Source organism: Polistes dominula, unplaced genomic scaffold (genome assembly GCF_049000335.1).
Source record: "Polistes dominula isolate Pdom_NZ unplaced genomic scaffold, Pdom_raw_medaka contig_28, whole genome shotgun sequence".
In the NCBI taxonomy this organism is placed as follows: domain Eukaryota; kingdom Metazoa; phylum Arthropoda; class Insecta; order Hymenoptera; family Vespidae; genus Polistes; species Polistes dominula.
Window position 1 is genome coordinate 7177585 of NW_028300879.1, and position 13140 is coordinate 7190724.

A 13140-nucleotide genomic window follows, 5' to 3' on the forward strand; every position below is an offset into this window, starting at 1 on the left:
AAAAATGACTAACTATTTTTCCTAGAGATTCATCGTAATACCGTACGATAATGCACAATGTTTGAGTCATTGAAATGTCAGTTGACTCATCATCAATACACTAAAATGAGTTTTTTGTAATTTACTAGCTAGTTCTTCTTTTTCAGCAAATCCGATTACGTTTTTAATAACACATGCGCTTTTAGAAGATTTTAATCGGACTTCCTTTATAATGTCACTATCAGGAAAACACTCCTGGAGTAACGGTGTTAAGTGATCCATAATCTTGAAAGGTACATTGTGTTCTGCAAAAAAACTACACAATTTAATTTCTGCGCGGGAAACTTTATGATTCATTGAATCATTTCGAATTTCATTTGAAGCTTTTTCTATAAAATTAGACATTTTCGTTTGTTTATTTAAACCTTTTAACATTATTAAATGAGACTTATTAGTCGCATGTTTGCGAATAACCGATAACTTCGCAGTGATTGTTGCTTTGCAGAGTGAGCATTGAGCTTTTAATTTATCAGAATGAGGCCGGAGTCACGAACAAAAATCCGGATTATTAAGCCACTCCCTACGGAACTTTTGTGGCCGCCGTGTGCTTTGTTTTTTTAATTGCGTAAGAGATGTGTTATCTGTCATTGTAAATATATTCAATAAAAAATGCGAAAGAAATAAAAACTTGAATAATCAAAGAAGAAGTGTTACAAAATATGTTTGCAAATTAATTTAAAAAATATGTTTAAAAAATAACTCTTCTCTTCTAGCAGCAAAACTCAAACGTTCGTTATTACCTAGGCAATAAATTTTTAGCTCAAAGTAAAACATGTTTAATTGAATACATAAAATGATCGGGTCATATTTTTTACTATGAACTTCATTAGATAATGTTACAACAGTAATAATCTGCATAACATAATTAATTTATAGCGTTAAATGACTGAATAAATAGACTAATAATTAAATTGTTGAAAAAAATTATAAGACTATATTCAATTTTGAGGATATGTTTATCCTTTAAAAAATACCTGGATTAATAATTATCAAATATTTACTTGGTCAATTTTTAACATACTTTTTTTTGTGCGATCTTCCGTGATGTTACTATATGTTTACATAGATTTATATAGACTAACTGAAATTATAGTAGATTCTGTAGCGGCTATTTTATCTGTCCTATCTGTCCTATCTGTCCTATCAGTTCTAAATGTTGAAGTCGCCTTGTTCTAAATGTAAAGACTAAAATGACAGAATAAATAGAATACTAATTAAATAGTTGAAGAAATTCAGAGACTTAATAAAATTTTGAGAATATGTTTATCCTTTAAAAATTACCTGGATTAATAATTTTAAAATATTTACCTGTAAAATTAGTAAAACTTCTTTTTTGTCGTGTGATCTTCTGTGACGTCCTAATGTTGCAAATATGTTAATAAATGGAGAAGCTGTAAAAGTAAAAACTGAAAAAAAGAAAAATTGGAAAAAAGTTAAAAGTAAAAGTAAAAACTGTGGAAAGAAATGCTTTGATGTTTTCTGTTGTATTGCTGGTATGCAAATGGTGCTATGCTGCTCTGTAGCAATTTTTCCAACCGTTTATTCAGTTTTCTTCTGTCTTCTTGCTTCTTTTCTTCATTTTCTTCTGTCTTCTTGCTTCTTTTCTTCATTTTCTTCTGTCTTCTTGCTTTTTAGCTTGTTTTCTTTATATCGTCATATATCTTCATGCATCTTCATATATCGTCATATATCCTCATATTTTTTTCGTGTCTTCTGTTTTGTACGTTGTTCATCTCTTCAACTTTTGTTTAATCGTTAACTGTAGAAGCGACTCGTGTGCAAATTTGATGAGTAAAAAGAGAAAAAAAAGAAAAAAAGAAAAAAGAAAAAAAAGAAAAAAGAAAAAAAAAGGACTTCAACTTTCAATTTTCTCATTGTGGGGTTTCCTATGGAGCTATCAAACCGCCGGATAGACTGACGTCATTAACGACGTTTGATACGTAAAAAAAAAAAGAAATAAAACAAAAACAAAAAAAAAGTCTTCAAGTTTCGGATTTATGTGTTTCATTGGACTTCTTGTATGTGTGACTGTCGCAGTGTTACAGGTGTAGGGAAACTGGGGTGGTGAGTGGGAGGTGCTTGGCGTTAAGCAGTAAACAACTGAGCGAATAAAATATTATCGTACGCTCGCTCGGCCCGTTGAAAATGTACGAATTACTGTAATTTGTCAGACGAAATTTTCAAAAAGTGGGAAAAGAGTCCAAATTCCTACTTTTTCAAGTTGATGACCTTTTTTTTTACTCATCAAGTTCCCAAACCCTATTATGAAAACGATAAAAACGATCGTTCGCCGGGAGATCGTGGTGGTGGTGGTGGTGGGAGTGATGCAAAATTTGTTGACTAAAAAAAAAAAAAAAGTCATCAAGTTTTCGAAATTCCAAATGGATCGTACAGGCCCTCAAATTATCGTACGCGTACGATAATTATCGTACGAATGGGATCGCTGATCGCCTTCTACACCGCGCTTATGTATGCATTCACCCCAACAATGGTCCCGATCACTTCCATTAATCATTCTCGAAATCTCCAGACTATTCCAAACCGATCAAACAAAAGACTTCTTCCTGATTTCCGGTTCGGGAATATTCGAGAGATTTCGGGGTGCTTACAAAACGATAACATCAGCTGATATCGCACGCTTTTCTTTCTTGCAACACACACTCGTATTCATACCGCTACACGTACTCACACTCATACTCATATCGCTGCGTGCACACACACTTATATCCATATCGCTACATATCATACAAACTTTCACGTTCATCAATTGTTTCCATGTACACCATACACTCGCACTCTTCGTCTTTCTCCCACCCTTACATATATATAACTGAAGATGAAATGATATAGTTTATAAAATTATGATGTGATGTCGAGCGGTATTTACATAAGTTTACAAAAAGAGACGTGGTTACAGAAATACAGAAGAAAATAAAATATAACGAGAAGAACTGAATACCAGTTTTTTCCTACAAAGTAAAGGTTAAAAAAAATAATTTTTTTTTATAACTTATACAGAACCTGAATAATTTTTTACCTTTGCTACTTCTACCAATACCTGTCATTTTGACTGGTACTTCTTAAAGTAAAAGAACATCTTAAAATATCGGTTTTTTAAATCTACACCGTTGATTAGATATGTTTAGAGGAATTTAGTATTCTTTTTTAGAATATTTCCTTTCTTGCCAGCTTATCTGGTGATCAAATAGAGATAGAATCATAACCATGATACAGCAATAAATGAAAAATACAAAGGCAACGTAACAATAGTAATCAATGTAGTTCCACACGATCATTCTGATGTTCAAATAAAGTATATTCTGAATTGGTTTCCTTATCTAGGAAAAGATGAAACACAAGCAAAATCACAACCTCTTAGTGAATATGTCGTACTCAAGCTTATGGAACCATGTATTATGAAAGGAAGATGTGTAACGACTGACAATTTTTTTACAAGCTTACCGCTTGCATGGAAATTGCTTTTAAAAAATGCCACGAATGTTGGGGTACTATACGCGGCAACAAAAAAGAATTGCTAAAAATTTGTAAAACAAAGAAGGATATCATGACTCGTTTTTTATCATTGTTGTATAGATCAAATAAGATTACTCTTACTATTTAAAAAAGTAAGCTGAAAAAGAAAGTTTTTATATTGAGTTCAAAACATAAATTTATCAAAATTGACAAAAGTAAACAAAGTTTACCTGAAACGGTTGAATGTAGTATTATATTAAAAATAAATTTAGCGTAGACATTACAGACCAAATAGCAAAGAAATGTAGTGTAAAATCCGGATTTAGAAGATGGTCCCTCAAAGTATTTTATATTATTTTAAATTTAGCCTGCATAAATGCCTGGTTTTTATATAGGGAAACCACAGGTGAAAAGATATCTCGATAAGACTTTATATTTCAATTAGCACGTGAACTTGCCATAGAAAATGTACAATCAAAAATGGAGCAACGAGACACTAATGTTCAAAGTATTTCCACGAGCTAAACCTCTTTACGTAAATGGTGTCAAATAGGGTACTGTAATAAGAATAAGACAACAATCCTTTGTAATATATGTAAGAAATATGTATGCATAAAATTCACTGCGACGGTAAATTACTTTTGTAAGAAATGTGACACATCATAATCAGAAATATACAATTATCATTTTAATATTTTATATTATAAAAATAATTAATAATTATTTTTTTTATCTCTATTTCAGATTCTATTACGTTCATAATTATAATCTACTTCTTATATTTGGGGCATTCCATGCCAAATCACCGAGGTTTCGGCCCGACCCCCTTTGATTTCGCTGAAAATTTTTTATCATTTTCTACCCTACCAAAGATATTTTTCCGAATTTTTTCAGATTTTTTTACCCAACCCAAAAAAAGTTACTAATTTTTGTAAAAAAACGCTTTTTTTTTCAAATTGCTATAACTTTGACACAAATTGACCTTATGGCACTTTTTTTTTTTAATTTTATTTTTAATTGTAGTTTTCAGAAAAAAATAAAAAAAATTTTAACAAGTTAGGAGATATGAAATATTTTCGTTTTTTCAATAAAACCGTCATTTTTTCGAAGTTCGGAAGCTTCTATTTTCAATTTTTTTGTCTCAAAAAAAAAAAAACTTCAACTAAGATAGTATTTAACCCCCCTATTATGATTTTGTGCCGACTTTTCTATTTTTTTTTTCTATTGAAAAAAAAAATTCTAAAATTAGCTTATTTTACATAACTTTGCATAAAATTTTTTTGTATTGTTTTTAAAATCTTAGAAATTGAAAAAAATTGTACAAAAACAATCGGTAAGTGCATTTACAGCGAGGATTGAGTTATTTTATTAAAGTATCGTTGTTACAATGTTAAAAATTTAAATATTATAATTATTTTCAATTTTTTCCTCGATTTAACGATGGTTTTCTTGGTTTCTTAACTGTACTTTGTTGTGTGGATTGTTCCGACGAAGAAAAACACTTAACTATTACAACAAAATTCAATAATGGAGTAATTTGATGAATTTTTTGTGTAGCTGGTATCGGTTTAGCATTTTTGAAGCGTTCCTCTAATTTCTCTTTCATGGAATTGTATTCTTCAGCTTTTGAAAATCTAATATTAATATTTGGTAAATTTTTCAAAGCCCACTCAAATAATTGTGATGGTGTTAGAATTTGTAGATGAGGTGGGCAATTGCAGGCTAGCCCGTGCAGCCATTCGTTTCAAAGTACCACCTATTCCATCATATGGACCTTTACCATGTGCCGTAGCGAAAAAATTTCACTCTACGTTTATTCCGAATTCTTCAATGTAATGAGATAAATTAACAAAATGTTTGAAATTTTTTATACTGTTGTAGCGCGCCATCCGAGAAGAAAAAAATTTTACGAACTCCAGATGACAAAGATTTTATGAAATCGATAATAACCCCAGAGTACAAATGAACAGCAATTGCATCATGATTCAAGCAATCAGAAATGATTGCCATACTCTGATGAGTAAGTTCATTGCTTTTTTTATAATAAATAACCACAGTATAAACCCTCGCTTGGTCGTTATTCCAGTGAAATCCTGGAGCAGCATCTTGAACCACGAACGAATAGTTTTCGGCAAAGTCAACTATGACTATGAATTCGTCTTCTTTTAAACATTCTTTCACTTGTCTCAAGTATGCTGCTTGCTCTTTGGCGATGAAATTGTGTGGTAAAAGAGCCTTCAATTTTTCACCGAAATCATCAACAAAATCATTTGTCTTCTTGATTGTCGTTTCAAGAGTCGGAAGAGTAATACTGAAACCCATCTCAGACAATGAAGAACTACTCTGTTGAATAAGTAATTCCTGGCCACTTGATGATGGAGCTAGAAAAACAAACAAGTTATAAACTGAAACAAATGAAATATTGAAGATGTATACTTGAAGCAAAAGTATCTGGCGATTCGTCAACGTGAATGATTCCGTCGTTAGAATTCTCATCAGCTTCCAAACTTTGATTAGATTCATCATCAGTATCTTCAGTTAAATTATCTGCATATTGCTTCAGTAATTCCTTATGACATGGACTGCATACACGATCATCAGTTGATAGATGGAAATGAATAGCCAAATACTCAGACAGACTTCGTAGAGATTTTGTCTTATTATGTTTATTACGATTCATTGGATTACAGCAACGATTAAAAAATTTCGGCATTTTAATTATTGTTAATCAAGAAATTAACTTAAAATAATTTTTATTTAATGACAATTCGCTTATTAATACTTGATACACGTTAGAGAACGAACTTGTCAACGAGTTGCAAGAAAAACACTAACATCGTTCAAAAAACATAGCCTTAAAATGATTAAGAGAACATAAGAAGTTACCTTCATTATCGGTGGTGAATTCTTTTATCGGCGATATGAGCAGTTGGTAAAAAATTTCGTATTTGAAAATTTGAAATTTTAAACTCATCATCACGCGGGGAAAACAAAACTGAATAAATAGAGAAAAATTAATAACACTATACGTTAATAAAATATTTTAAGCTGGTAAAAATAATTTAATATTTGCGCAAATACACTTAACGATTGTTTTTGTACAATTTTTTTGAATTTCTAAGATTTTAAAAACAATCTAAAAAAATTTTAATGCAAAGTTATGTAAAATAAGCTAATTTTCGAATTTTTTTTTTTTCAATCGAAAAAAAAAATAGAAAAGTCGATACAAAATCTAAATAGGGGTGTTAAATACTATCTTAGTTGAAGTTTTTTTTGAGACAAAAAAATTGAGAATCAAAGCTTCCAAACTTCAAAAAAATTACGGATTTATTGAAAAAACGAAAATATTTCATATCTCTTGACTTGTTAAAATTTTTTTTTAATTTTTTTCTGAAAACTACAATTAAAAATAAAATTAAAAAAAAAAAGTGCTAAAAGGTCAATTTGTGTCAAAGTTGTAGTAATTTGAAAAAAAGAGCGTTTTTTTCAAAAATTCGTAACTTTTTTTGGGTTGGGTAAAAAAATCTGAAAAAATTCGGAAAAATGTCCTTGGTAGTGTAGAAAATGATAAAAATATTTTCAGCGAAATCGAAGGGGATCGGGCCGAAACCTCGGTGATTTGGCATGAAATGCCCCATTTACTTTAATGTAAGTTTATTTTATTATTTTAGCTGCCAAAAATTCTGTTCATACTTGTTAGTATTATTATATTTTTTATAGATAGTATTAAATAGTTGTTGTAATTCTCTAATCTTAAATTCTTCTTATAAGATAGTAATAAATTAATAAATAAAAAAAAATATTCTGTTTTTACATTTTTAAAAGACGACCAATCATTTTGACTGGTTTTGGTAGAAGTAGCATTGTTTTTTTTTTTTTTTTTCAGGTAGTTCTAGTGTTAAACAAAAAAATAATCTTTAGATTACACCAGTGGTTCCCAAAGTGGGCAATGACGACCTCAGTTGAACTGAACGACGCGCAGTGCGGCCGGAGCCCCGATTATGCGGCCAAAATTCGAAAAGATAAGGAAACAATCTGCAATTTCGTATTAGGGGGTTTTTGGGGCCGCTGATTACGAATCCGTTATCAGAATTACCAAATTCAAAATGGCGGATCCAATATGGCGTCGTGTTATACGAAAAAACTTGTCAAAAATAAAAAAAATTTAGTAACTGGTCTTAAACTTATCGTTTTATGGTTATTAGGATCTGTGACTACGAATTTATCAAAAATGAAAAAATTCATCATGGCTGAATGCAATATGGCGATACAAACATTTTTAATAAAATTAAACATAGTGACATACAAATTAAGAGTTTATTAATATAAAATTATATTACAAGATTAGAACCTAAAAAACAAATAGCGTATTGCAATATTGTTTTATTAGAAGAAGTACACATATAACTGTCACGCCGAAACATGAAGGTCTACATAGCAATAATCAAGAAGGTCTATGCTGCCCTTTTCACCGTGTTTATATATACATTCCCCCACCAATAGTCCTAAACACTTTCGTCGATCTTTCTTGAAGTTTCTTGATTATTCTAAATACATTTTAAACAAAGGACCTCTCTCCGATTTTTGTTTCGAGAATATTCTAGAGATTTCGGTTAGCTTACCAAACAATAACAACAGTCATTATCACTATGCATATACTTATTGGGAAGGTTATATATATTGACGACTACATTTTAAATATAAACTTAAATTTACTTAAAACGTAATATTTCAACAATTTTTTTCATTTATTTTTATAACTCTTGAAATGAATATCCTACTTCATTTTCGAAAAAAATTCATAAAAATTCAAGTGGCAGCTAGGGGCAGCTTAATTTTGTTTTATTTAGTAAATAGTACTTTTATGTATAACCTCCAACACAGTTTAAAGTAGCAATGTACGGCAATCTATTACTTTTTCATCTAACAATTCAAATTTTATTAATATTAATACAAAAAAACCTTCACTTATATTTCTATTTCTAACAATTTTCTATTTAACAATTAATTCCCAGAAATTTTTTCACATATTTTACTAACCTTTAGTTGAAGATTCCATTTTGTCCTGCTTGATTTTGTTTATTTCCAGAACTTTTACACGATCGTAAAGACGCGTCTACCGTTCGCTCTGGGACTATAATAGTGTAGCGCTCGGACAAAGGCCACATTTCGACTGAGATTGAGGAGGGGATTTAGGGAAAGGAACGTTACTGTGAACGGTTTTCGTTTCTTAGGGGATCCTTTTAGCCAACCCAATGATGAAAAAACCCTAACTAGAAACTTTTTTTTTTCGAATTTTGGTCGCATAATCGGGGTTTCGGCCGCACAGTGCGACGACCACAAGGTAGGGGAAATAAACTACTAAAAAGGAAAAAATGTCATCGGAGGCCAATCCGCACTGCTATAATACTACGCTACACAACAATGCAACGGTATAATATCGATACTGTGCCAATAGTAATAAGATATTGGAAAGAAATTCTCTTATTTTGGCTTTTTTGCTTCTTATTTTCGCGCCTGGTGAGCGATGAAGCGGTCCAGGAGGGAGGGGCGATGACAAGATAAAAAGTGGAATTTTAAGTGTGCAGAGGTGTACAATTAAAAAAAGATCATGAGTACAAAGAGTACAAAATTTTTCTCATTCCTCAGTTTTACCACCACAGTTTCAGTTACTAATAAAAAAAAGGTCACAAAATTAAATAAATTAAAAAATTAAATATTTAAGGGGCGGTAAGCAACATTTTTTTAGAAAAGGGGGCGATAGGACAAAAATGTAAATAAGGAACCACTGGATTAATTAATAAATGTACTCTAAATTTAATAAAGTGTAATCTATCAATAATTTTATCATACGTTTTGTAAATTCATCTCTTTAATTGTAATAATTTTTTAAATCATTTGATTTTTTTTTTTATTATAGTTCTTAAATTGATCGATGATCGATTCTATCAACTAATTTGTTAGTTGTCTAATTGTATTAACCTAATCCTTTAGATATTAAAAAAGTGAAACCTTCTTAAAACCAAGCTTTTAGAGAATGAGCCGAATGCAGAGTATCAGGAGTAAGATAATTGTAGGGTTTATTTACTATGTAAAAAAAAAATATGTAAATGATTTTCAAAAAAGTTTGATGAGTCTATGAAGAAATTAATCAATGATCGAAGGACTTGCATTTTTCAAAAAATTCAATGAGCTATGAAGAAATTCGTCACTGATCAATGAACATTGACTAAACTACTTTTCGTTGACTCTCGTGCATTGACGAATTTCTTCATAGTTCATTGATTTTCATAAAATAAAAAATTTTTTTTCCTACATTTGTGCATTGACTGAGTTTTTCGTAAACTCGTAAATTAAAATAAGAAACAAATTTTGTTTACACGATACTCTGAATCAAGCAACAATACTCGCAATTATGCGAATCTGATATCAAGCTGGGCCTAATCAAACACAGGAACCACATTCGCATAATAAGAGTTATTGGCGAGGCCAACGAATGTATCCAAAGGCATGGCGGTGATGGTAATCCGCTAATTACATTTACGCTTTTGGTTAATGACTATCCTAGCCTCATCCCCCCTAGGATAGACAATGTTCCGTATGAAGCGCAACCTAATAGGGTCGAGAGTATAGGACTCAGCCGCCAAGCTGAGCGCCATACACGTGCACCTTATGAGAGGAGCCAACTTCATCACGGAGGAAGGACGTTGGCTCATTGCCTTAGCAACGGAAGTCAAAGATTGGGTATCTCGCACGTTAGGACCCCGAGTAGTTGCCCCCAGCACCCTAGTCTACGCGGGATCACTCAACCTGCTCAAAAAGGCAGAGTACACCGGAGAATAAGGAATGGGAACACCATCCTCGTATCGAGAGGGAAAAGTCGTGATAGATACAGACTTGACCGGTAAGATATCGCTGTAGAAATACCCGTTCTCGGGGGTAACCGGGGCAGGATCAGCTGCATCACTATTGCCACCCACACCTGGAGGTGAGGAGGGAAGGTCGTCATTTATGGGATCGGGAAAAACCTTCCTCTTGCGAGACCCGATCCCCTCAGCCGGGGAAGTCCCACCCCCATCTGATGTCGACGCCGCAGACACAGGAGCCGAGGGCAATGCGCTAGACGCACCAATCCCCGACGCCGGTCGTTGACCTGACCAGCGTTGGCTCAGAATTTGTTTGCGGCTTAGGACCTGTCCCGTCGTCCTCTGGAAGAACCGACGGCCCCACTGAACCTGCAATCGCTGCGTCTTGTTAATGTTGCGCAGCTCTTCTTCCGTTGGTATGTCCCCCAGGGGGCCCTTCCCCTTCACCCTGACCAGCTCCACCCGCTCGCCCTTCTCCGCCAGAACGAGAACCGAACCACAAACATAGGACCGCGACAGACAGTCCTATGATGTATATGGTTGGTTTTTGCAGCCGCGCTGCGATGCGGCTTCCATCGCGTACTGCGTAGTTCGAAGGGAGCCAGTCACCGATCCTACCTTGTGGAGAGGAGGGGTAAATGTCCAACCCGCCATGTTCTTGACCGTAGCGGGGTCCGTTATGCAGGAGAAATCTTCCGCTTTTCTCGTCCCAGTCGTTGCACTCATCTTGCCTCGATCTGGAACCACGATTAAACCTAAAATAACTAAATACACTAACAAAAACTAAAACTAAACTAGAAGTAAAGTAGACAAATCTATTGTACATTTATACAATCGAAAGAGCAGGAGAAACCAGACTGTCTACTAATCACTTTCTCGCTAGTGTGACCTAAGTACATCAAGATTTGCCAACCCGACGATGTCTCTGTGAATATTTGAAACAACCGCGAAGGGATGCTTGTGCACTACAGACTCATCCCGCCTTGAGGATTAAACAACAAGGTCAGTTCACTTTAGCGGCCTCACAGTACGGTGAAAGGGCCGCAACCTTTCAGAGGCAAAAAAGGAAAGTGTCCGTTTGTTCTTATTTTACATTACATTTTGTTAACACGATACTCTGAACTCGTTACTAGCTCCAATGCACCACATTTGCCCTTAGGTGTACTTGTTCTCCGAGGAGTAAATTAAGTTAATTTGCAGTGCAGTTTAGGAATATATGGGGATTATTGGGCACTTTTGACCTAATCTCATACTTCATTGCTTGGTATGTTTTACTCAAACTTCCCCTAAGCCCCCATCTACAATATATTGCCACTTCTGCAAGCATTGACCTCAATTCATCGTAGGTTGTGTAGTTCGACACTATCACCATTGTGTTAAAATGTTCCCCTAGTGTCCTTGTATTTGTAATTTACTATTTCAGTTCCTTCGTATATGAAGAATCTTATACCTTTTAAATTTGTTGTTGTCCTAACCCTCACTCTTGTTGGTACTGGAGATGTTTTTAGCCCATAGGAATCACTCTCTGAGGTGATAGGTTTTCCAACAACAACCTTCAACCATTTGATAAAATTGGATTCTGTCAGCTCAGGATCTTCTTCTAGGTAGTTCAACAATGGCTTGTTTAATATGCATATTTGCTCTATAACTTTTCTAGTTCTACCGACATCCATGTGCGAGCGAGTGAATTCATAATGAAGATTCTTCCCAAATTTTTCGATTATCATCGGAACAACTGACTTCTTAGTCATCTCTTCTGTTTCATAGTAAATTAGCACAAAATTGCTATTAATGATTGCGTGCTTCAGGGGTGTTGTGACGCAAGTGTCATTTTGTTAGCAGTATTAATGTTCAATAATTTTTTGACCTGTTCGATGTCTTCTTGGGTAACTCTCATGAAGGGGACAGTAAAATCCGGCATTAGAGTTTGCATTATAGTATGGTCTCTTATGCTTTGATCAATTCTAATGGCTGGATCTTTTGTATTAATCCGTCTTCTTTCTAGATTGGGTGGACCTCATTGAATTCTTCTTACTCCTTGCCAATTTATAGAGTATTAAGAGCATACTTCTTTTCTATGCTGGGACATCAATACGTCTATAACATTTACAGTTTCTTTCTGATACACCTTTTTTGTGGAATCATTATGTAATATAATTACAAACTTTTTCGTCATTTCGTAGCCTAGAATATATAGTTAAACTCACTAACTCGCTATCACTTTCTACTCTTGCGCTCACTAATTAAAACACAAACTAGCTATCTTGTTCTTCCTTCTGCCCTCTTTTATAATGCATCCTACCCTCCTCCTTCTCATAACAAACTGCGTCGTTTAGTAACGCAGTTCCTTCAGAAATTTTTCAAAACTCCTTTTCTCGAATGTTATTTCCTTCCTTCCGTTGCTCATCAGTCTCACACACGTATACTCACACACAACTCACCCATTCTAGAACCTTACACGCTTTTTTTTCTTTCAAGCATACATTCGATACTTTCCATATCTTATCTCTTTTTTCCTTTTCCACGTGTGCGCACATAACATACACCGGATGCTTCTACTCCCACCCTCGGCCATCATAACGTCATAACAAGCTTGCGTTTGTTTTTTGCCACACACGCATACACATACACACACAGTAGTGGCCCGGCGACAACAACGAACAGTCGCCTCTCGTTCCGTCATCCTCACGCTAGACGCACGCATCCTGACAAAGCAACCATTCCTTATCTCTTTCTTTCACGCAAACACCCTTAATTACAT

General features: G+C 33.9%; 1 long non-coding RNA gene across 1 annotated transcript; it reads right to left on the reverse strand.

The window, feature by feature from the left end:
- Positions 1–452: 452 nt before the first annotated feature.
- LOC149033683 (uncharacterized) lies at positions 453–1810 on the reverse strand. The gene is made up of 3 exons (XR_016176626.1): positions 1348–1810; positions 1122–1224; positions 453–779 (listed from the first exon to the last, which is right to left on the reverse strand). It is a non-coding gene; the product is annotated as an uncharacterized LOC149033683 (long non-coding RNA).
- Between the last annotated feature and the right edge of the window lie 11330 nt (positions 1811–13140).